The following is a 23,277-nucleotide window of genomic DNA, read 5'->3' on the forward strand; positions in this document are numbered from 1 at the left end:
TGCAAAACAGTTTGACCTGCCTCGTTGAATTTTCACACAACACTTTGTCTCTCGATATAGTTGCTTTATTCGAGCTATAATCTCATCTGGTAATTCTTTACGTCTCAGACATTCCTATTTGCCTTCTCAATATCCAAGAATACAACTATAACCGTTTTATTCTTATCCCAGTAGTATTTAAAGAGCATTCTTGTCGAAGAAATTAGGTCAGGTGTTGATCTGTTCGCTCTAAATCCATGTTGTTCTGCCTCAAGTTTAGGTTCAACAAAATTTCTAATTTTCTCTCCAGGATGTTCTCATATACTTTTAACCTGTAAGATAGAAGGGTTACGCCTCTATAGTTTCTACATTTCTTTCGGTCACCTTTCTTAAATAGTGAAATAATCACTCCTTGCCTCCAGTCTCTGGGGATTTCATTTTCTTCCCAAATTTTATTTAGTACTCTGTACAATCATTGTATTCCAGGTTCTCCAAGTGCTTTGATCACGTCCACACTGAACTCATCCAATCCTGCAGACTTGTTGTTTTTCATTTTACATATTGCTCTCTCCACTTCTAACCAAGTAAAACTTTCTACATTATAATTTATATGGTTTAGAGGGTCATCTTTGTGTTGTCAGTTGTATTCCAGTTTAGTAAATGATTGAAATATCTACTTAACTCCTGTAATATTTCATTTACCTTTCTACTTACCTCTTCGTTTGGGAGCTCTACTGTGTTGATAGTACTATTATTACTTTTGTTTATAACAATGTTATACAGGAGCTTATTGTGTTTGTCTTGCCCTATTCTATTGACAAGATCTTCTTTGCATTTATTTTCTTATTGTCAACTATAGTTTTGACATATAATAATTTTTCTCTGTAAAATAATAGTTTATCCTCGATTTCACTTGGATTTCTTCGCATTCTAGCACGGTACAAAGCTCTTATTTGCTCAATTTCTAGATTTGACGACAGCTTTTATATCGTCATTCCACTATGTTGTTTCCTTGTATTTTCTTATTTGGCTCTGCCTTCTACATACTCTCTCAGGTGTCTTCACCAATACTCTCCTCAGGTTATGCCATTCCCCATTTGCATACCTCAGATCTTCTTTTGGTAACAACTTCCGAACATTTTTCCGAAACACTTCCTTCACCCTTGGTTCAGAAAAACTCCAAGCTTTTAGTTTTGGTATTTTGTTGCAGATTTTACGAGGTCTTCTCTTTGTGATATCTACAACCAACAGCCTGTGGTCTCCTTTCTAATTTTCACTAGGAATAATTTTGACATCATTTACAATCTTCCAAACTTCTTGGTCGGCGAGTTTATAATCAATCACAGTTCCATATTGATCGTCCCAACCATATCTTGTGATTTTATGCGTGTTCCTTTTCTTGAACTAAGTGTTAGTAACAACAATATTGTTCCTCAGTCAAATTTCTAGAAGATATTCTCCCTCTGTCGCCGTGTTCCCCATTCCATAAGGACCAAGGGAGGATTCATAGCACAGTCTGTCTGATCCAACCTGAGCATTAAAATCTCCCATTACTACCAAATTTTCACAATCCATATGCTTTTCCAAATTGAACAGGAAGGCTTCTTTTTATTTATTTGAACATCCTGATTGTGGAACATAGACCTGGATTATATGATATTCGTCTTCGTATCAGTTCACTGACACTTTACTTATTCTATCACTGACAAATTAAATCTGTCTACAGATATCAATATCTTGATGAAGTATCAATCCCACTCCATTTCTTGACTCTTTCCATACCAGTATAACTTATAGTCTAGACAGAGGTGTGTTATCCCTGTTGCCTTCCATTTGGTTTCACTCATCCACATTATAAGAATTTTCCTCCTTTCCATCATTTCAACTATTTCTTCAGTTGTATTTGTCGGTGTTAGAATATTAAATGTTCCAATCCTGCAACTGGATCTTGATTTGCGTTTCGTATCTGATGAAGCTTCAGGCTGTAAGTCGTCATACGCACCTAGCTGTTGTCGTTGTCTTGAGGTCTTCGATTCGAGGCTCGTATTTGTATTGAAAGCGATTGCAATTACTCTCCCTTAACCTTTAGCAGTCCCCTGCCACATCTGCAAGGCAGCAGCTTCCTGTTGAATTTATGTGACATTGTAACCGTCCAGGCTTCTCCAGCCCTACTAATTTAATATAATATCATTTTACGCGATATCATTTGATATCAAATTTATCCGCCATCGGCGATTATTTGTAATAACATATTTATTCAACGTCAATCATTTGTAATCATGGCATTTTGGAATCATATTGTATATATGATAACATCGTTTTATTATTTAAATTATTATATTATGTAGGATAAGAATTCATTATGTTGTAAATACGGTCAATATATTGAGACATAGTTGTTTTCATTTCATCTCATATTTGTGTATACGGAGGGTTATTCTTGAAGCTTGGGATTTTGCGTGATTCATGGGTTTATTTTATGACCAAGGCTAGTAAACAGCAACCCGCGCGCGAGGCTTGGAAGCTGGTCAGCTATATCATCGCCACGCCTTCTGGACTTGTCGAGGAAGAAGAGAAAGGGAGTTGATGCTTCGATCTATCGAATCAGATACTTCGTTGTATATAAGTTTTGAGATTGAACTGTTACCAAGAGTGGGGGTGAGCCCGGATATATACTGATTCTCAACACGAGAACGGGACGTTACAGCCTTACAGCCTTACAGCCTTACAACCTTACAACCTAACTGGAGATACTCCATCACTACTACTTCTACTGTGAACATCTACTTTGAACGACGTGATTTGATTTTTGAAACAGTGTGTGGTCGCTCCGCGACATAGTTATTTTTGTACAATGTATTATCACTTCGATACAGTACTTATTTGCGGTAATGTTATCGGATCTACGAGAAACGAAACAAGCTTATGGCTTGTGTGATATTCAGTAAATATTGTGGACGAAGAACTATGTTTAGTTCAAGTCTACGTAATTTTGGTACAAGTCTGTACCGTATAAATAGTATAGCTCAGTTGGATTGAGATTTCTACTAATATGGAAAAATTCATATCTCTGAATTTTCTCCTCATACGATCAAAGCTGATCAGTTTTTACAAGTATAGGGCCAATGTCTATTTTAAAGACTAGGCAAGCAGGGAGTGCTAGTCCCGATAGCCCGTACCATATCAGAGAAGGAAGGAAGGATGTCCATGGAGGAAATTCCACGTCGAGAAGAAGAGAACGAGCAACCACGGAAACCAGATGACTTCAACGGAAGCTGCAATTGGTGAGCTTCAATTAGATAAAGCAAGCAATAGTAAATTCAGTAAATTATAAATTCCTCCACGCTTTAAGGAAACTTTTCTGATTCATCTCATTTTTTTTGTATAATAAATTCATTTGCATTTTATATTGCGTTAATTTTCTTTCTTAAGCGATACTTAATGGTTAATTATTTAAAATCCTACCCCTGTGATTTAAGTATAAGTCTCTATGCTAGTAAGTATAAATTTTGGTTTAAAACTGTAACCATGGCGCCCAAACATTACATAGAGAAATGGGGAACTATGGAATGTTTATTGTTTCTATTTGCGTGGCAATTTGCGGGCAAGCCACAAATAGTCTTTTTAATATTCATGTGTCCCAAGATAATAACTTTCATCTCCCCAAGTGTTTTGACGAGGTGGAACAGTTACAACATTTCCGACACAAAGGTTTCAACAAGCCCTCTAAGGTTGAACTCCTCTGCCCATAGCCATTGATTCTTCCTTAGTTTGTCAGGTTTGGTAACAGCCGCCCAACCCTCGGCCAGACAGTCGTAGGTAGTACCGTCTACTGCCGCATACGGTAGCAGGATGCACCTGACCTGACGAGAATGAGCGAAAGACTTAGGGACGAAGGAACACGTTGCATCAATGTTGCACTTGTTTATGGTCTGTTGGTTTACGGTACACTGTGGTTGTTAAAAGTGAAAGATTGATTAATAGAAGGTGGCAGTTCGCGAACTGACTAGCAATGTATGCTTAACAAATTATAAACGTAAAATGTTAGATACCTGGTGTATGCATAGGTTTTTGCAGGGTTTTGTGGTAAAGAAAATACGTAATTTTCAAGTAAAAAAGATTTTTTGTTCTTTTTTCAAAAATATTGGCCTAGGTAAGTTTTGAATACCATGCCTGAAAAAGTGTTTGTCTCTTGCGGCAAACCATTCATCGAGCCATTTTCCAATTTCCTCGAAATTGCTAAAGTGCTGCTCTGCGAGCACGTCCCCCATTGATGCGAAGATGGCGCCAGGTTGGGGCTGGTGCGAACGATGTCCAATCCAAGCGATTTCAAAGTTTCTTTCACTGGTTTTGCTGTGGGAGACGGCGCATTGTCGTGTAACAAGATCACTTTGCCATGTCTTCTGGCCCATTCCGGTCGTCTTTCGATCAATGCATGATTTAAATTAATCATTTGTTGGCGATAGCGTTGTGCATTAACGGTTTCGCTGGGCTTCAAGAGTTCATAATAGGCAATAATACGCAATACCACTGCCATCACTTTTCAATATTTTTCAAGAGAATTGTCTTTCACACTGAAATCACCACGTTTGAAGTGTCTCACATGTTATAATCGATGGAGCGTGTTCACGATATGTTTCTACCAGCAAACGATGACTTTCCACAGCCTTTTTATTTTGATTAAATAATAAAAGCTATGCGTGCCGCAAATGTTATTTTTCAGGCACAAACGTCGACATGATCCCTGAATAATATAACACAGATGTCAGTGTTTGGCGAACTCAACTTGTGTGCGTTGGTAGGTTAATGTCAGATGTCAAATTCATACGCTGTGTATTGTTCGATGGCGTCATTTCTTAGTGAAACCGGAAAAGACTTAGGCAGGCCGCACACCGGACGCGTCAAGTCACGTGAGCGACACAGAGACATGACGCATCAGAAAGGAGCACAGTGATAAGCGATGGAAAAACAAAAATCGCCGCACACCGGTCTGCGTCTTGCATCCTGCTGCAGACATTTCTATTTCCATTTCTATGCGTCATGTCTTAAGCAAACACTTGCTCGTATAGTTCTGTTCCTGCTTTTTCTGAGCAGTGCCAGTGAACACAAGTGCCAGCATGAATGAAGAACAAGTCAGCATTAAATTAGTGCAATCCATGGAGAAATATCGAATAATATATGATTATTCGCTACTAGGACACTCGAATAAGAACGAGGTGGATAAAGCGTGGCATGTAGTGTCCAAAGAATTACATTTAAATGGTAACTTACATTCAGTAACATATTTATTAATTAGGTCCATGTACAGTAATGACATGTTTAATTATGTAAGAATAAACATTTTTTGCGCAACCAGAATTACTGATAATGTATAGTGCAGCTATATTTATATTTATTCTATAGCGTACTTATTCTGCCAAGAAAGGGCCACGTTTGGTTTCATAAAGTAAGAACACAAGTGATTTCTTAATACAACAGCCTCAGCTCTTCTGTTGCAGGGTTGCAATCTCTGCAACACACGCATCGTATTGTCAGTATTTTCATCCTTATCTGTTACACTCGGTTCACTAAAAACGCCGTCTTTTAGTCTAATGAAGTTATGCAGGACACAAATTGCTCATATTATGTTGTCTATTTTATCATGTTTGCAGGCTATAGCTGTACCCAGAACTCTAAATTTAGAAGCAAGCATTCCAAAACCACATTCTACACTCTTTCTAGCTCTGCTAAGCCTATAGTTAAAAATCCGTCTTTCATCTGTAAGTTCTCTTCGAGGATAGGGTCTCATGATATGCTTCTGTAATGGGAAAGCTTCATCACCAACGAAAAAAAAAATGGAAATGGTGAACAGTGATCATCATCTTTCGGTAGCCCCTTGGGATCAGGTATATGTGTGCCCTGCTGAAGGTTTCTTCCTAAAGCTGAGTTTCGCAACACGCCACCATCACTATTTCTGCCATAGTCACCAGCTTCTATAACAATGAATAGTCCATCTGTATCAACAAAAGCTAATAGAACAATAGCCCTTGTAGTTATAGAAGGATGAGCCACTGTTTCTCGGACACTGGATACGAACGTGTTTCCCGTCTATGGCAGCAATGCAGTTAGGCATATTCCAGAGTTCCAAATATCTTTCGGAAATATTCTCCCATAACTCCTTTGAGGGTGCAGGTTGAAGTGTTGTCCATCCTGCCGAACACACTTCATCCACAATTTTGCCGATTGTTGTTTCTCCTCTTTTAAACTGAAAGCTCAAGCATCTGAAGCTGTTGCCAGTAGCTAAGTACCTGGAAATAAAGGATCATGAATACTATTACTATTAAATTAAATTTTAAAAAGCTTGTAAAAAATTATTTTAGCCAAATTAAACTATTGACAATTGCACTCATATACATACATTCTATAAATAATAAATAATAAATAATAAATAATAACCATAATAATAATAAGTGTATTTTCTCATTGCAGTGACCACCTGTAAAGACAAATGGAGAAACTGTAGGAGCTGTTGGTCCAGATACTTAAGGCAAGCTCCTACCAGTGGTTCAGCAGCAGTAACCAAAAAGCCCTATCTTGCAGACTACTTGGCGTTTTTGACACCATTTACAAAATCAAGAAGACAAGTGGGAAACGTAGAAAATCCGTATGAAGTGGAGCAATCTACTACATGGGAACAACCATCATCAGCTGCCATAACAGAAGAAAACGATGAGGAGAATAGTGCTCAAGAAATTATGCAGCCGCTACCTCGAACACGTAGAAGAGATAGAAAAAAGCGCCATGAAAATGGATATTGACGAAGTTTTCTCTTCATATAGTCAGGTGAAAGCAAAACGTACGGCTGAAGCGGAGTGTAATAACCCAGATGAGTTGTTTTTCAAAAGCCTGCTACCAGATGTGGTAAAATTATCACCTGCAGCTATAAGCTCATTTAAGTTGTTTGTGCAGCAAAAATTAAATGACATGCTCTACGGATCAGCCAGAAATGTTCAGTGTAGTGATACTCATTCCCATCCATCAACTTCCGTATTGCAATACGGTGGTCAGACGGGCTCCTCATATACTATCTCGCCATTCTCGTATGCAGTGAATTTACCACAAGAAAACGAGGAAGAACGTGGTCACTCATATTGATAAGGCGTTACAAAGAACTGTATGGTACAGAGTTATAAGTGAAAAAACCAAAACATTGCACACGTATTATTTATATACTTTGTCAATATGAACAATTTCACAGCTGTGTTCATCATCAAATTATTTAATATTTTAATAACAAATTATTATTCTAAGCCTTGAACTTACCTTAGTGTTATAAGTAGCGTTCATCAGGACTTTTAGCCCTCCTGTAGTTTGTGTCTTGTTTTCTTAATAACGGAGAAATTTTCTGAAGAAGTTCTGTATAGCTTTCGGGGTACATTCGGTAGTATGACTGGAATTTTACCGGATCTTTTAGTAAATCATGCGCTAAAGTATAAGCACCATGTTGAACACATGACATATTAAAATCATGAATCCATTTTCTTTTCCTCTTGTTACGCAATTTTAACCACATGTACAGCAAAACATCATCTTCACTCGAGGAGGCCATGTTAACAGCTGATAATTCGTAGCGTATTGATGCAGACACATGCTTCTCCGGTGTGTGGGTACAAGTCTGCATCACGAGTGCGACAAACAAGCGAGTCGTTTTTCATGTTGCGTTGCAGATGTTGATGCGTCCGGTGTGCGGCCTCACTTATGCATACACCTGGTAGGACACTCTCAATAACCAAACTAAATCCGTGACTAAGAGAAGGGTTCCTCGGAGGCTCAAAAACTCGCTATTCACTGACCTTTTAGGAATAAGAAAATAAAAGGGTATGTCCTCCTACCATCTACAACACCTGATACCTATCAGCACCTTCAACTAAGTGTTTGATATTAAGCATCATAGTTCATATGAATATCGATGGTGGATTTTGAAGGAATTCTGTGCCATTGTCCCGAAACTGAACTCTTATGTCAATAATTTACGTGAGATTATATTTGTACAAAATTCTGTCATTTTTAGCGCGATATTAAACTGATAACAGACATTACGTTTCTGTGTGCCTATATAGATACATGTCTAAAAGGTCTTTGTGAAGTATAGTAAAAGAGCAATGGGGAGATAGATGTCGCGCATGACAAGGTTCAGTTCTACTAGTGCATTGAAGTCTCCATTACGACAGCCGGGCTGAGTAGCCTTCTCAGCTCCAGTTCGTGGTTTCGATCTCATTCTCCCTATTCCTTGCCTAAATAATCATTCTGTCTCTCAGAAGACACGGATTAGGGGAAACGTGGCTGTAAAGTAAAATCTATCGTAGTCAGTAGACACGTTATACTTCAGATCGAATAAAGAGGATCCATTAATGAGTAAAAGAAAAAGAAGACGAAAATATTCTGGGACACTTTCCTAGTAAGTACAAATACTAGTCAGACGCGGAGGTGCTGGAATTTTCTTCTGATTCTGCAAGAGTTACTTTATGTGCTAATAAATCTGCCGATGCCAGGCTGGCGTATTTGCGCACCTTCAGATACCACCGGACTAAACCAGGAACGAACCCGTCACTTGGGCTCACCATATGAGCCACTCAGTCCACCCTCTTCAGTGTCCCTTCTGGTCAGTGTTAAGACAGGATGCTCGTCAGTTCCTACTTGTCCTTGAAACAGTAATCGCCATTACACAAGACTAGGATAGATTTTACATACTTTACAGCCACGTTCTCCATAATCCGTGTCTTCGTTGGTTGGGCGATTAAGAGATTATTTCCTAGTTTTACGGCAGACCGAGTACGACAGATTTCAAACATCTTCCGTTTTAATAATCCGTTGTTCAGTTCTGAGAAATGAAACACACGGAATATTCAGAGGTGGGAGCAAGAGGGGCAATCAGGACAGTCATAGATAGGAAGGATAGCTAAGAAGGACATGTAGAAGGTAGAAATAGACGTCCGTGGAAGAGAAGAAAGGCCTCGTGTGCTCACGACACCGTAGCCCGTGAATCACTAGAGGACGCTGCAGCACAGCGCACGCATTCGCACACAGTTCAATAGTCTCCGTGGGCGTGGTGGCCAAATCGGTTCGGCATTTAACCTTAACCAAGGACTCAGCACACAGCAACCGCACAGCGCCACGAGAACAGTACCGCATTCTTTGCAAGTCTCGGCCTATGGACGAAATAACAGAGGCATTGGTAAAATTTGCCTAAACCAACCTGACACTGATTTCAGGCTCCGGAACGTTAATTATTTATTTATTTATTTATTTATTTATTTATTTATTTATTTACTTATTTATTTATTTATTTATTTATTGTGTTCCTGACAGGTAGAAACCCAATAATAAGGAACACATTAATACAAATGCTCTTAATTGTGTATGGTTTCGCATCTTTTAAATATTTCTGTCTGTTTTTAAACCTCTTGAGGACAAGAGCCTTCATGAAACAAATTCAATTAAAAAATATTCGAATCCCCCACAAAAGACAAACATTAAGACGGTGGTGGTGATTTTTAGAGGAAGTACAATCGGGCAACCATTCTCTATTACCACTAATCAGAGGAAAAATGGAAGGGATCCGACACTTCGAAAAGCAATAGCATCGGCCAGAGGAAGACAAGGGCCAAACAAAGGGCGTGAAAATGAATGACTCCATAGACCTCGAATGCTCTAATACCGTTGAGGTCGGAAAAGAACAAGGGAGGTCGAATAGGATAGATGAAGTTAAGAGGCCTGGCACAAGTAAATGGATGCAATTCCAGGACACAGCTGTGGGTCCCGTAGTCGCCAACCCATGCTCCCAAGTTAAGATACAAACGTTAAGAGAACATAAATTCGCATTATATTATTTCTTGAGGAAATATTTGATATATAAATTCACTTCCGAAGGGTTTAACCCGTAATGAGAATGTTCTGTAACAGATGAGTTCAAAGTGGGCTGCGCAAGTTTTCTGAGTTTTTAATTTTCATTACCGTCGGATGATATCCTATTCCTTGGAGAAATCTTCCTCAATCACACGGCTCGTGACCATTCACGAGTTTATCATCAAACAGAGCTGCCTACTTGACATGCCCGATGGTCTTGAACTAGGTCAGAAAAACGTTATTCCATGTCGTCTCTGGTAACATGTGAAGAACCCTGCTGAAGACATAAGTTATACATGGCGTAGATTTCTTCACATTCCAATTGAATCGGTCATTTGAAAAACCACACATGTCCAGATTTGGACAAACATGTTCAATGCCTATACACTAATATTATATGTAGGCCTAATCCCATCTTTGAGAGACGAAACATACATGTCCGCCTCATTATAAGGGACCTTGAAAATTTCTCATGGCGTATTGTTAATAGGCAGGATATATCTGAGGAACTGAATATACTGCCAAAGCATGACGGCCGGGCTGAGTGGCTAGGACGGTTGAGGCGCTGGCCTTCTGACCCCTACTTGGCAGGTTCGATCCTGGCTCAGTCCGGTGTATTTGAAGTTGCTCAAATATGTCAGCCTCGTGTTAGTAGATTTACTACCACGTAAAAGAACTCCTGAGGGACTAAGTGGTGGCACCTCGTCGTCTACGAAAACCGTAAAAGTAGTTCGTGGGACGTAAAGCCAATAACATTATTATTATTATTATTATTATTATTATTATTATTATTATTATTATTATTATTATTATTATTATTATTATTATTATTATTATAAAACATGACGACCTCAGTTCCTGAAAGCCAGGAGTCGATCACACCCTGCACCCTGCTGAGCTTACGGGTTCTACCAAAGTGATCCTTGTTTGGTGTGGAGAGGTTGCCAAACCAATTTCTTCCACCCTCTTCAGTTCTCTTCGCGTTGTGTTGAGTGCAGTAAACGATTTGGCAATCCTACAAGCCGCGCTGCCGCCGGAGTGTAGTGGTGTGAGTAGATCTCGTCATGTTTTGGCACCAAGTACAGCAGGCATCACAACACAGAGAGGATGTACGTACTAAGTAAGTGATATTCTGAATTTTGACTTTAATGTTCTTGTATAAAGGTAAATTGAAAGATTAAACTTAATTACGTAATTAAAACGTAATATGCAGTGTTGGTAAGCATTAAATAGGCTCATTTTGTTATGTCATGTCCAATAAATTTCTGTCCCCATATCACTCTTTTTTGAAAACGTATTTTATTTTCAAAATTGATCAGAATTATAACAAAAGATCTGATAAATACTTGACATAAAATCCTGACAGGAATTCCGAAACTTAGAAGTTGTAGGCAGGGTTTTCTTTTTTCATTTTTCTCAAAACTAGTGGTAGTGTACAGTACATGTATCCTTTCTCAAATAACCGATTCAGTTGTATTTAAGTACCCGATTTCCTTAGTAGAAGCGCTGTTGGTCGTAAACGACATCAGAGTGACCTGTCACTGAGAATAGAAACGGATAAAAGTCGACCAGATATGGTCAACTCAGGAACTTGAATCGGCAGGCGAGATCAAATGATACATTGCGTCAAATTCGTCCTGGGTTGAGGTTTACAAGTCCAGTTTCCATTAACAATAAGTTCATACTTGACGATAATAATAATAATAATAATAATAATAATAATAATAATAATAATATTAAAATAATAATAATAATAATAATAATAATAATAATAATAATAATAATAATAATAATAATAAGTGTTAAATCAGCAAGCTAATAAAGAAAGAACTTCAAAACTTCAACGAGCTTACAAAATTTCTTGGAGCAGATACCATTAAAAAACTATAAGTTATCATAAAAGCAAAATTACGACATTTCTAAGAGAGTAGTTAAAACAGAAGCACTTTATGCATCTGAAACTATTATAATTGGGGACAGATCTCGAATAAAGATGATCGAAAAACAAGACAGGAAAATCCTCAGAAAAATCTTAGAACCAAAATTAGAAAACGGAATTTGGATGAAAAAGAAATCCCATGAAATCTGTCAAGTTACAGAAAAAATTACAGATACCAACGGCGATTACAATTGTATGGTTACGTATATTGTTACCATATTTTTGTTGAGCGGAGAGGTGAAAGAAGGTGCAGGCATGAATGTGTCGATGTAAGACAGTCAAAAGATTAATTTAAAACTTTAAAATTGGAACTATATTTCCTTCTCTGCTATCTTTTGGTTTCTTTTCAAAATCTGAACTTGTTAAGTAATTAACGATTATTTACCGAACCTTAGATCATAAGTTCGAAAAACATTTTTAGAGAATTCAAGAATAATCAGATAACAAATGTACAGGTTGAGCTTGAAGCTCACAATTATTATGATTTACCTCTGAACATTGCTGGTCCTTTAAAACGTTAGTCAAGGGGACGAACCTTCCGATTTCCTTTACACTACAATGAGACAGGGTATTCAACATATATAATCTTCCAAGAGCACCTTTTGCTCCACAAAATTATCTTTGTTCTATCAGTTTACAATTAGGAATCTATTTCCAGAAATTTCCAGGCCTATTAAAGGCACAGCCTACATTTTACAAATTCAAGCAATATGATCAACAGTCTAACATCTTTATATAAAAGGAATGAAGTAGAATTTCACAGGGTATCGAATACCTATTTTACCGGGCCTTTGTTGAAAACAACAGCTTAAAGTCACCGGCCAGAAAATCAAAAAGATGAGAAGGCGGACACTTGCGCTCATTGAAAATTGAAATGACAAGTAAAAAATCCTATTTTGGCTTATGGCCCGAAGTTACAGAGTCTAAGCCTATGCTAGTGAGGTGACTAGATGGAGAAAATGTTGAAGTTACAAAGATTACAATGTGAAAAAGGTTACAAAATCATAGTCACGTCGAAATTAAGTTGATAGGGAACACGAGAGGGTAGTTCACTCTCTATTCCCTGATTATAGTTAAGTTCCTTTGACTCGCGTGAAATTTACATTAGAAGTTGAAATTTACATTTGAAATTACATTTTAGAAAATTAAATTTACATTATTAATATTGGAAACCTTCCCCTCGAATCAGCTTTCAAAGATTATCACTTAGTTAAACCAGGATTACCATTACCTTGAGCTGATGGACTTCTCGAAGACCCCCGCCTCCCTTCACACACACACACACTAGACTGGAGCCATGAATAAGACAACCTGGTCGAAAATGTGCCAGCTTTTATACCCGAGATGAAGGTTCCAGAAAACTCTGGGCTAAGGCCCGACACACCCCCAATTTTTATTGGGTAATTAAATAAATACTAGATGCGGTTTGAATGGCTGAAAAATAAATATACAAAATTTTCTATTGGCCAACATCTTAAGTTGGCGGGAAGAGATAGAAGTGGTGCAAAACTTTAACACGCAAAAGACAAAGAATAATCAATTCAGTTTAGTAAACCTTAAAATATCAAATTAATTTACAATATTAATAGTCAATCTTCACACCAGAGGGCATAACCTAAGTTTGTAGTAGAGTCATCTGTAGGGAAATGTCCAAACTTCTTGTATTAGTTGTTGCGAGTTTTAGCTTGTAGATGGCATTCTTCAAAGGGCTTCATTTGAATGAACGTTGCGGGTGTACCTTCCGGTACATTTATAATAACGCATAATAACAGCCTCACACAAATAAAATTCTAAACTTAGCCTTGTCAACGAAAAATCACAATGATTCACTAAAAGTAAGCAGTGAAGACCTAAATGAAATTCGCGTTAATGAAGAAACCATTCAAGATAGGATAAAATTCGGAAGCTTAATTCACAAACACAAATTTTCTGTGAAGTCCACCCGACTATATACAGGATGAACTGAACAACGTGAAAAGGAACACAGCGAGAGGATGAAGAGATATTGGGAAGAGAAGAAGAAAAACAAAAAGTGCTAGTAAGTTCGAACGCGCTACTTAGTTGGGCATAACGAATCCAAAAAGGTGAGAAGATGAATTAAATGATTCCAGTCGGGAGTTCAGATTTGAGCTCTAACTTTTCAGTAATGAAATGACCCAGACGAAAGGACTCGCGCTCGGCAGCCGGTACAGTACTTGCACACTTGTACGTAATAGCTGGATCACATTGTCTCTCGTTAATGGAGGTGAGCGATTACACTCTGAATAGCCATGGAATGGGAAACCGTCATTAGTAGGAATTATGAGGGCGTGTTCAGAGCTGATCGCTCAATTGTCTTGCGTCTTCAGACCATGAAATTACGAGTTTCCAACTCCGAAATCTTATCCTGCCTATTGCGACCTTCCTCATACTTTCTTAAAGGTATCGGAGACTGCTCGTTGCCACACTCGAGTAACTGCGCCGCTCTGAACTCTGGGTGACGCCTGACCGGTTTACAAACCTGTACTTAACTTTGTCGTAACTGTGCCTTCTATTATCATCCAACTTACCATCAACCTGTCCCACCTTGGCTTTTATTTATACTTGATAAGAATACTGCCAAAACCTGTAAACCACTATTACTTTGAACTGAAGGGTCTTTTGGGTAATTTTGAATGTTGGAGATCCCAGTAACTGTGAAGTACCATGCAGTAAACTTGTGAGATGTGGTGCGGCTGCCATGACGTTCTTAGGTAGGTTGAGTACTGCTTCTACTAGTGCCAACCTCTCTGCCGGCCTCTTTTGGTCAACTTCCATTCTCTTCTGACCCGGATGGTATCAGGTTTTCGTGGCCAAAGTAATGTTTGTTTCTTTTCGTATTTTTACAGGTGGCTTTAGGTCTTATGGCGACATTGCTGCCGACAGTGGGCATCCAGCAAGTATCGTCCTATTTGTTTCTTATGGCGATCTCATAATTTCACACATTGTCTGAGCTCTTCATTTTTCTTAATTGTATAGGCTAATGATCCTATTCTTTGCCATACAAAACATTAGTGACTTTTACAGAACATCATTGTGAACCGATTTCCTGGCTGGAAATTCAACATGCTATGAGGGATGCGCACTCACTAACAGGTAATCTAGCTGAAGACATAACAGCAATATCTCATCACAGTTGTCTATTCCTCAGCTTCTTGATACTTGGGAATTAATGTCTCGAAGATCTGAATATCGAACACCAGAACCGAAAAGAATAAAACTTGTTCCCTAGGCACAGGGAAGCATTGGACGATATTCAGACGTAGGTAGCAGTTTATAAAATAGAAGTGCAATTTACGCACATGCATCTTCATTATAGACTGTTAGTCTTTTAAACGTTCAGTCTGCAAGCCTCTGTGAATTGACTAAAGGTTCTAGCTCTGTGGCCTCTTAAATAATCAGAAACTGAGTCTTGGTTTCAGTCCACTTCTCTTACCCTCCATGACCGAGTCTATTATTCTGCTAGATAACTTTACTTCTCCATTCGCCTCACATGATCGCACCACTGAAGCGAGTTTACGCGTACAGCTTCAACAATCGAGTTCATTTCTAATTTGCTCTAAGCACCCTCCTGCCATTATTCCCACCTATTTGTACCAGCAATCATTCTCGCTACTTTCATGTCTGTTGCCTTTAACTTATGAATAAGAGATCCTGACTTCACCCAGCGTTAACTCCCGAGCACCAAAGTTGGTTTAAAAGCAGACCAATGTAAAGATAGTTTCATCCGGGAGCTGACTTCCTTCTTACAGCTGTTGATCGCAACTGCGAGCTCACTGCATTAGCTTTACTGCACTTTCATTCAATCTCACTTACTATCCTACCATCTTGGGAGAACACACCCCTAAATATCTAATATTATCTGCCTGTTCCAGTTTTGTACTCTCAACCTGATATTGAGTTATCTTATGTTTCTTTCCTATTGACATCACTTTAGTCTTCGAAAGGCTAATTATCGTATCTACTCATGGCACCTATTTTCAAGGCTTTTGGCACAATCTACCATTAAGACCAAGTAGTCAGCATAGGCCACAAACTGCTTACTACATTTTCACCTAACTGAATTCCTCCTACCACATTATTCCTTTCAGTAGATGATCATTGTAATCTACGAAAAATAATTGTGAAAGATTACAGCCTTGTCTAATCCCTATAAGTACCTTGGACCAAGAGAGAGTGCATTTTCATGACGAAAAATCTGTGACAGAGATTTTATTACCATTAATTACCCCCACCACATTCAATTCGTGTTTTATAGGTGAATTATACTAATTATTCATTTTTGTTTTAAATATGATGCAAGTTCCTACAATTGAGCTCATATAAGGTTTGGACGTATTTCTGTTTTACATTTGACCAAAAGGACGCTTTCAGGTTGCCTAACATTTGGGAGAAATTCGATGTTTTCCTTTCATTCATGCGAGATAGAAAGAGCTCAACGAACGAATTGAACCAGAAGCTGGAAAGTCACAACGTTTCCTTGTGAGATAGGAGCGATCCTAATATGCCGATTCTTTATACAGCAGTTCTTGTTGTGAATCCTGTGAAGCTTCCATTTCAATAGCATGCCTCTTCTGTGACATCTAGGCTAGCTGTGATAGATGTTGGTGGAATTTGAAGAGATCCAACCAGTCTTCAGCACAGAGCTCGGCATGAGTTGGATGTAAGCCTACAGTTAAAATGAAATATGTTGGATTATATAACAGCAGTTGGTGCAGTTCCTAACCTGAATTAATAGGCACAGTGAATAGTGACAATGTTAATATTAATATTGTTGTTTGTTTGGTCAATTGTTTCAGATAGCATAACGCTCCATTCTCATCTAAATTTGTCCAACAGACAGGTATAGAAATGTAAGAGAAATACCGTCGCTGTTACAGGAAAAGCTCGTATCTAACCATGCTCTTCCTATCCATAATTCTCCTTAAGACAGGTCACGCCTCCTAGCCACATACGTATATGTAGTCCATCGAAACAATTTTCGCTGTGTTCATTTTCCAATGCTCATGTGTAAAGGAAAATGAACCTTAAGTACATTATACTGTATGAGTGAGTAAATACGTCATGCAAACATACATTCCTAGACCGCGGTATGGTAAGGTTCATTGTCCTTTACGACTGGTTCATGTTAGTGGTCACCTCAGTGAGCGAGCCCAATCCATGATACGAAGGACCCTACCCCCACCAAAACATCACAGACCCACCTCCGGCCTGAACCTGACCAGGATGAAATGCTTCATTTAGCCTTCGGTACACTTGACGACGTGCGTCATTGGCATACAGACAGAAACGTGATTCGTCAGACCACATTACGTTGCGCCAGTCAGCAACTGTCCAAGTTCGATAATTTTTAGCCCATTGAAGACGCGCAGCTTTATCACCCTGTGTGACCATTGGTCTCTTGCGAGGTGACCGACTCGACATGTTCATTGCATGCAGTTCTCGTCGCAATGTTCTCTCGCTAACAGGTTTGGATGGACCTTCATTCACGGCTTGCAGCAATTCCTGTCGGGATTGGAAAGGATTTTGATTCAAAGCCGTGAAACGCGTCTCTGGTCCCTCTCTGTCAGGATCCTTTTCCGATCACAATTTTGACGTCGTGTTTCGTGGCCATTTGTAGTACACCACTGCTTGTAGACACGTTGAACAGTCTACTGCTAAACACCAGCAAATCCAGCAACTTCACGCACCGTATGGCCATGAGCACGACCAAACACGATCGCCCCTTTTCTCCACTCTGTCACACCCTTATATCTACCCATGTTGACATGTACTGACCGCTGAAACATCAATGTGACACTGATCGCTACTGCCTTATGCACGGGGCTCGTTTGCTCGACCATATGTACAGGCTTAACGATCCATACGTGCGTGCGCACTAGGGTGATTAATTTTTTGTCCGGTAAGCGTACGTGGTCTTTTTTAAAGAGACTGTACATGGAAATATCTGGACAGCATCGAACCATATAGTGACAATGATGCTGGGGAGTGCAGGGAATTGGTGGAAGTGTTCACTGCTGGCGAGAGACAATGTGTAAGTGAACCAACAAAAGCGCAGGTAAATTGTTGAGGCCACGGCATGGCGCTGGAAAATGAATAACAATGGAGCAGTCACTCAATTATCTGAAAGTGGAAACTACGACCAGCTAGCAAACAGTGAGTCACTCACTAGAAACGAGACGGTCTTCAGTGAGGAGTGAGATCGTCAGAGGGCTCCTCAGAGTTCTGTGCTGCTTATTAGTCGTGCATGTCTACACACATCTGTGATAGTACATATATCACACCCTCGCACTGTATTCAGAAGTTGGACATACTATTGTAATTATTCCTATTCCTATTATCATCATTATTATCATTATTTCATTTGCATATTTATTCTTAATATGTCAAGTTGGAAGGTCTCCATATGTGATATGAATAATTTGATTTGTACAAATTTACCTCGGAAATTTCTGTGAGTCATACGGAACGACACAGAGTCTGATGACGTGGCCTGGTTGTTATTGTCATGGGATCCGGAAGAGGTTCAGTGCGTGGTCCCAGGATGAGAAAATATCTTCTACTCGTGATTAGATGGCCAGGATCAATCTAGACGTGAGAGGAAGCGGGAAGCTGAGGTCTATATAGGACTGGACTTCAAACTTCGGTGGAAGTGGACTTGACTTCAAACTGCGGAGGAGAGGAAAGACTGGAAAGAAGTAGAGTTAAAAATGGCCGTGGAAGTAAGGAGAAATTGAAGGAACTTACTAGAAAATTGAATCTAGCAAAGAAGGCAGCAAAGGATAACATGATGGCAAGCATAATTGGCAGTCATACAAATTTTAGTGAAAAATGGAAGGGTATGTATAGGTATTTTAAGGCAGAAACAGGTTCCAAAAATGGCATTCCAGGAATAATTAATGAACAAGGGGAGTGTGTATGTGAGGATCTTCAAAAGGCAGAAGTATTCAGTCAGCAGTATGTAAAGATTGTTGGTTACAAGGAAAATGTCGAGATAGAGGAGGAGATTAAGGCCAAGGAAATATTCAAATTTAAATATGATAACAATGACATTTACAATAAGATACAAAAGTTGAAAACTAGAAAAGCGGCTGGAATTGATTAGATTTCTGGGGATATACTAAAGACCATGGGTTGGGATTTAGTACCATATCTGAAGTACTTATTTGATTATTGTTTGGTTGGAGGAGCTATACCAGATGAATGGAGAGTTGCTATTGTAGCCCCTGTGTATAAAGGAAAGGGTGATAGACATAAAGCTGAAAATTACACGCCAGTAAGTTTGACATGCGTTGTATGTAAGCTTTGGGAAGGCATTCTTTCTGATTATATTAGACGTGTTTGTGAAATTAATAACTGGTTCGATAGAAGGCAGTGCGGTTTTAGGAAAGGTTATTCCACTGAAGCTCAACTTGTAGGATTCCAGCAAGATATAGCAGATATCTTGGATTCTGGGGGTCGAATGGACTGTATCGCGATTGACCTGTCTAAAGCATTTGATAGGGTGGATCATGGGAGACTACTGGAAAAAATGAGTGCAATTGGACTAGACAAAAGAGTGACTGAATGGGTTGCTATATTTCTAGAAAATAGATCTCAGAGAATTAGAGTAGGTGAAGCTTTATCTGACCCTGTAATAATTAAGAGGGGAATTCCTCAAGGCAGTATTATCGGACCTTTATATTTTCTTATATATATAAATGATATGAGTAAAGGAGTGAAATCGGAGGTAAGGCTTTTTGCGGATGATGCTATTCTGTATAGAGTAATAAATAATTTACAAGATTCTGAGCAACTGCAATGTGACCTCGATAATGTTGTGAGATGGACAGCAGGCAATGGTATGTTGATAAACGGGGTTAAAAGTAAGGTTGTGAGTTTCACAAATATAAAAAGTCCTCTCAGTTTTAATTACTGCGTTGATGGGGTGAAAGTTCCTGTTGGGGATCATTGTGTTAATATAAGGAAAGATCGTCATTGGGGTAATCACATAAATGGGATTGTAAATAAAGGGTACAGATCTCTGCACATGGTTATGAGGGTGTTTAGGGGTTGTAGTAAGGATGTAAAGGAGAGGGCATATAAGTCTCTGGTAAGACCCCAACTAGAGTATGGTTCCAGTGTCTGGGACCCTCACCAGGATTACCTGATTCAAGAATTGGAAAAATCCAAAGAAAAGCAGCTCGATTTGTTCTGGGTGATTTCCGACAAAAGAGTAGCGTTACAAAAATGTTGCAAAGTGTGGGTTGGAAGAATTGAGAGAAAGAAGAAGAGCTGCTCGACTATGTGGTATGTTCCGAGCTGTCAGCGGAGAGATGGCGTGGAATGACACTAGTAGACGAATAATTTTGAGTGGCGTTTATAAAAGTACGAAAGATCACAATATGAAGATAAAGTTGGAATTCAAGAGGACAAACTGGGGCAAATATTCATTTATAGGAAGGGGAGTTAGGGATTGGAATAACTTACCAAGGGAGATGTTCAATAAATTTCCAATTTCTTTGAAATCATTTAGGAAAAGGCTAGGAAAACAACAGATAGGGAATCTGCCACCTGGGCGACTGCCCTAAATGCAGATCAGTATTGATTGATTGATTGATTGATTGATTGATTGATTGATTGATTGATTGATTGATTGATTGATTGATTGATTGATTGATTGATTGATTGATTGATTGATTGATTGATTGATTGATTGATTGATTGATTGATTGATTGATTGATTGATTGATTGATTGATTGATTGATTGATTGATTGATTGATTGATTGATTGATTGTAACTTTTGTGGAACGTGGTCTTATTAGTTTGTGAAGTGTGGCAATAACCTACAACTGTGGATTGCTTAAGGCACTTGGTATTGTATCACTTGTCGCGGCTTGGTATTCTATGTTGGTGAAAGCTATGGAGTATTGAATCTCAGAGTTTCCGTAATTTATGTTCTGGAACAGCAAGCGTGTGTTGCTCGAGAGAATGTATCTTTAAACCAGGTGTTAGTCAGTGAACACATTATTATAAGGTACAGTATTTGTGTGACATGATACTGTATAGGCTTCTTGGCTTATGCCGCGTCAAGAAAATAAGGTTTCTTTATGTTTCGCAGAAAACTGTGCTCTGCGCCATCAGAAGAAAATCTCGACTGTCCACGAGAAAGGCTTCTTAAACAACGACTTTTTGAAATTGGACGTTATAATAGAAGTGGAAATGGTATGTTCTTTCGTCAACAGATGGCTCCCCAGACGTGGCACAGCGAAGCGGAAGCTGACCGAACCATCAGAATCAGCCTAAAAGGGCCTCATAACATGTGTACGTAACATATGACATTGACACAAGCCTGGAATGAAACATCTGGCGATGAGGAACGTACGAATTTAGAAAATACCAAGACTAAATAACAATAGTAAAGGAACAGGGAAGGGAACTACCTACGTAAATCCTTAATGACTGGCAACCAGATATTACTTAATTGATAGCCGGTGTCCCTGTTGAAATTGTTAGGATTTCTAAGTATTTTCACAGTTTCCACAGCTTCCCGTATAATTCTGGACCTGTATTGTCTAGCATGGGTAAGAGTTCGAGCATCTTGGAACACGACATCATGACCCGACGATAGAGCGTGCTCAGCTATTGCCGATTTACCTGGCTGGTGGAGACGAATATTACATTAAAATTCCTTGATACGGGTACCAATGGACCAGCATGTTTGGCCGATGTATACCTTACCGCAAGTACAGGGAATTTCGTATACCCCCAGGATGTAAAAGTGAGGACAATTTGTCTTTCGTTGTACTGAAACTGTGAGCAATTTTAGTGGCGGTGCCAAACAGGGTTTTTATATTGTGTTTGCGGAGGACCTTGGCAATTCGATCTGCGATGTTGTGAATGTACGGCAAGTAGGCAGTTCCCTTCACTTCTTCCTTCTGTGGTCGTTTCTCTGGAATGCAGGCCTCTATGAATCTGCAAATCGCTGTAACATTTACCCTAGAACGTGACTTTGAGCGTGTCCATCTCCACCTGTATATTTTATGGCTCACAAAGTCGTCTCGCCCTCTTGGCTAGTGTTGTGAGAATGCCTTGTTTTTGTGCTTGATGGTGGTGAAAATCTGCATGAAGATAGTGATTTGTGTGGGTAGGCTTACGACAGACGGTATGTCCTAAGAAGCCGTCCGGTTTCTTTCTTACTAGAACATCCAAGAAAGGAAGGCATCCATCCGACTCCATCTCCATAGTGAATTTAATTGAAGGATGTTGCTGATTAAGGTGGTTTAGAAATAGATGTTCTCAGGACCTTCTGTCCAGACCAAAAATGCATGGTCAACATACCTCCACCATACCATAGGTTTTACGGGCGTCGAATTAATAACCTCCTCCTCAAAATGCTCCATAAACAAATTAGCCACTACGGGCGAGAGCTGACTTCCCATAGCCACTCCGTCCGTCTGTTGGTAACAATTCCCACCCCACAAGAAATAGCTGGAAGCCATGCAGTGGTAAAATAGCTTAGTAATGTCCTCAGGGAATAAGGTGTTCAATGAGAGACATGACCGTGTCAATCGGCACTTTAGTGAACAAGGACTCCACATCGAAACTCACCAAAAGTGCGCTAGGTTGTAGGGTTATGGTTGACAGCTTGTTGAAAAAATACCGAGAGTCTCTGACGTATGATTCAGTACGTCCTATGTGTGGTTGAAGCAATTTGCTTAGGTATTTAGCCAAAGCATACGTAGGAGAACCTATCGCACTAACAATAGGTCTGAGGGGAACATCTTTTTTTATGGGTCTTAGGCAGTCTATAATCTATGTGGTACTGCATCCCCCAGTGACAGATGTTTAGCCTCTTCTTTTGGAACTGAAGATTGCCTTAAGAGCTTCACGGTGGCGCTGGACACACGAGTGATGGCGTCACGTGAGCTCAGTCTGTAAACAGGCTCTGACAATATTGCCGAGATCTTATTCTTATACTCGTCAGTGTCCATAACTACCGTCGCATTACCCTTATCAGCTGAGAGAATGGTCGGTTCAGAATCATCTCTAAGTTCCTTCAGAGCTCTCCTTTCGCCTCTTGTTTAATTGGGCGCGGGTACAACAGCGGGCCTTATGAGTCTCACATGTTTCTGTCTTAACTCCTCACCCTCATCCGTAGGTAGTTTGTGGATGGCTGCCTCAACGGAAGTAATTAACTCCTCAGTGTACGACTCGTTGGCTGAATGGTCAGCGTACTGGCCTTCGTTCAGAGGGTCCCGGGTTCGATTCTCGGCCGGGACAGGGATTTTAACCTTCATTGGTTAATTCCAATGGCTCGGGGCCTGGGTGTTTGTGCCGTCCCCAACATCCCTGCAACTTACACACCACACATAACACTATCCTCCACTACAATAACACGCAGTTACCTACACATGGCAGTTGCCGCCCACCCACATCGGAGGGTCTGTCTTACAAGGGCTGCACTCAGCTAGA

This window comes from Anabrus simplex, chromosome 1 (assembly GCF_040414725.1).
Source record: "Anabrus simplex isolate iqAnaSimp1 chromosome 1, ASM4041472v1, whole genome shotgun sequence".
NCBI lineage: Eukaryota > Metazoa > Arthropoda > Insecta > Orthoptera > Tettigoniidae > Anabrus > Anabrus simplex.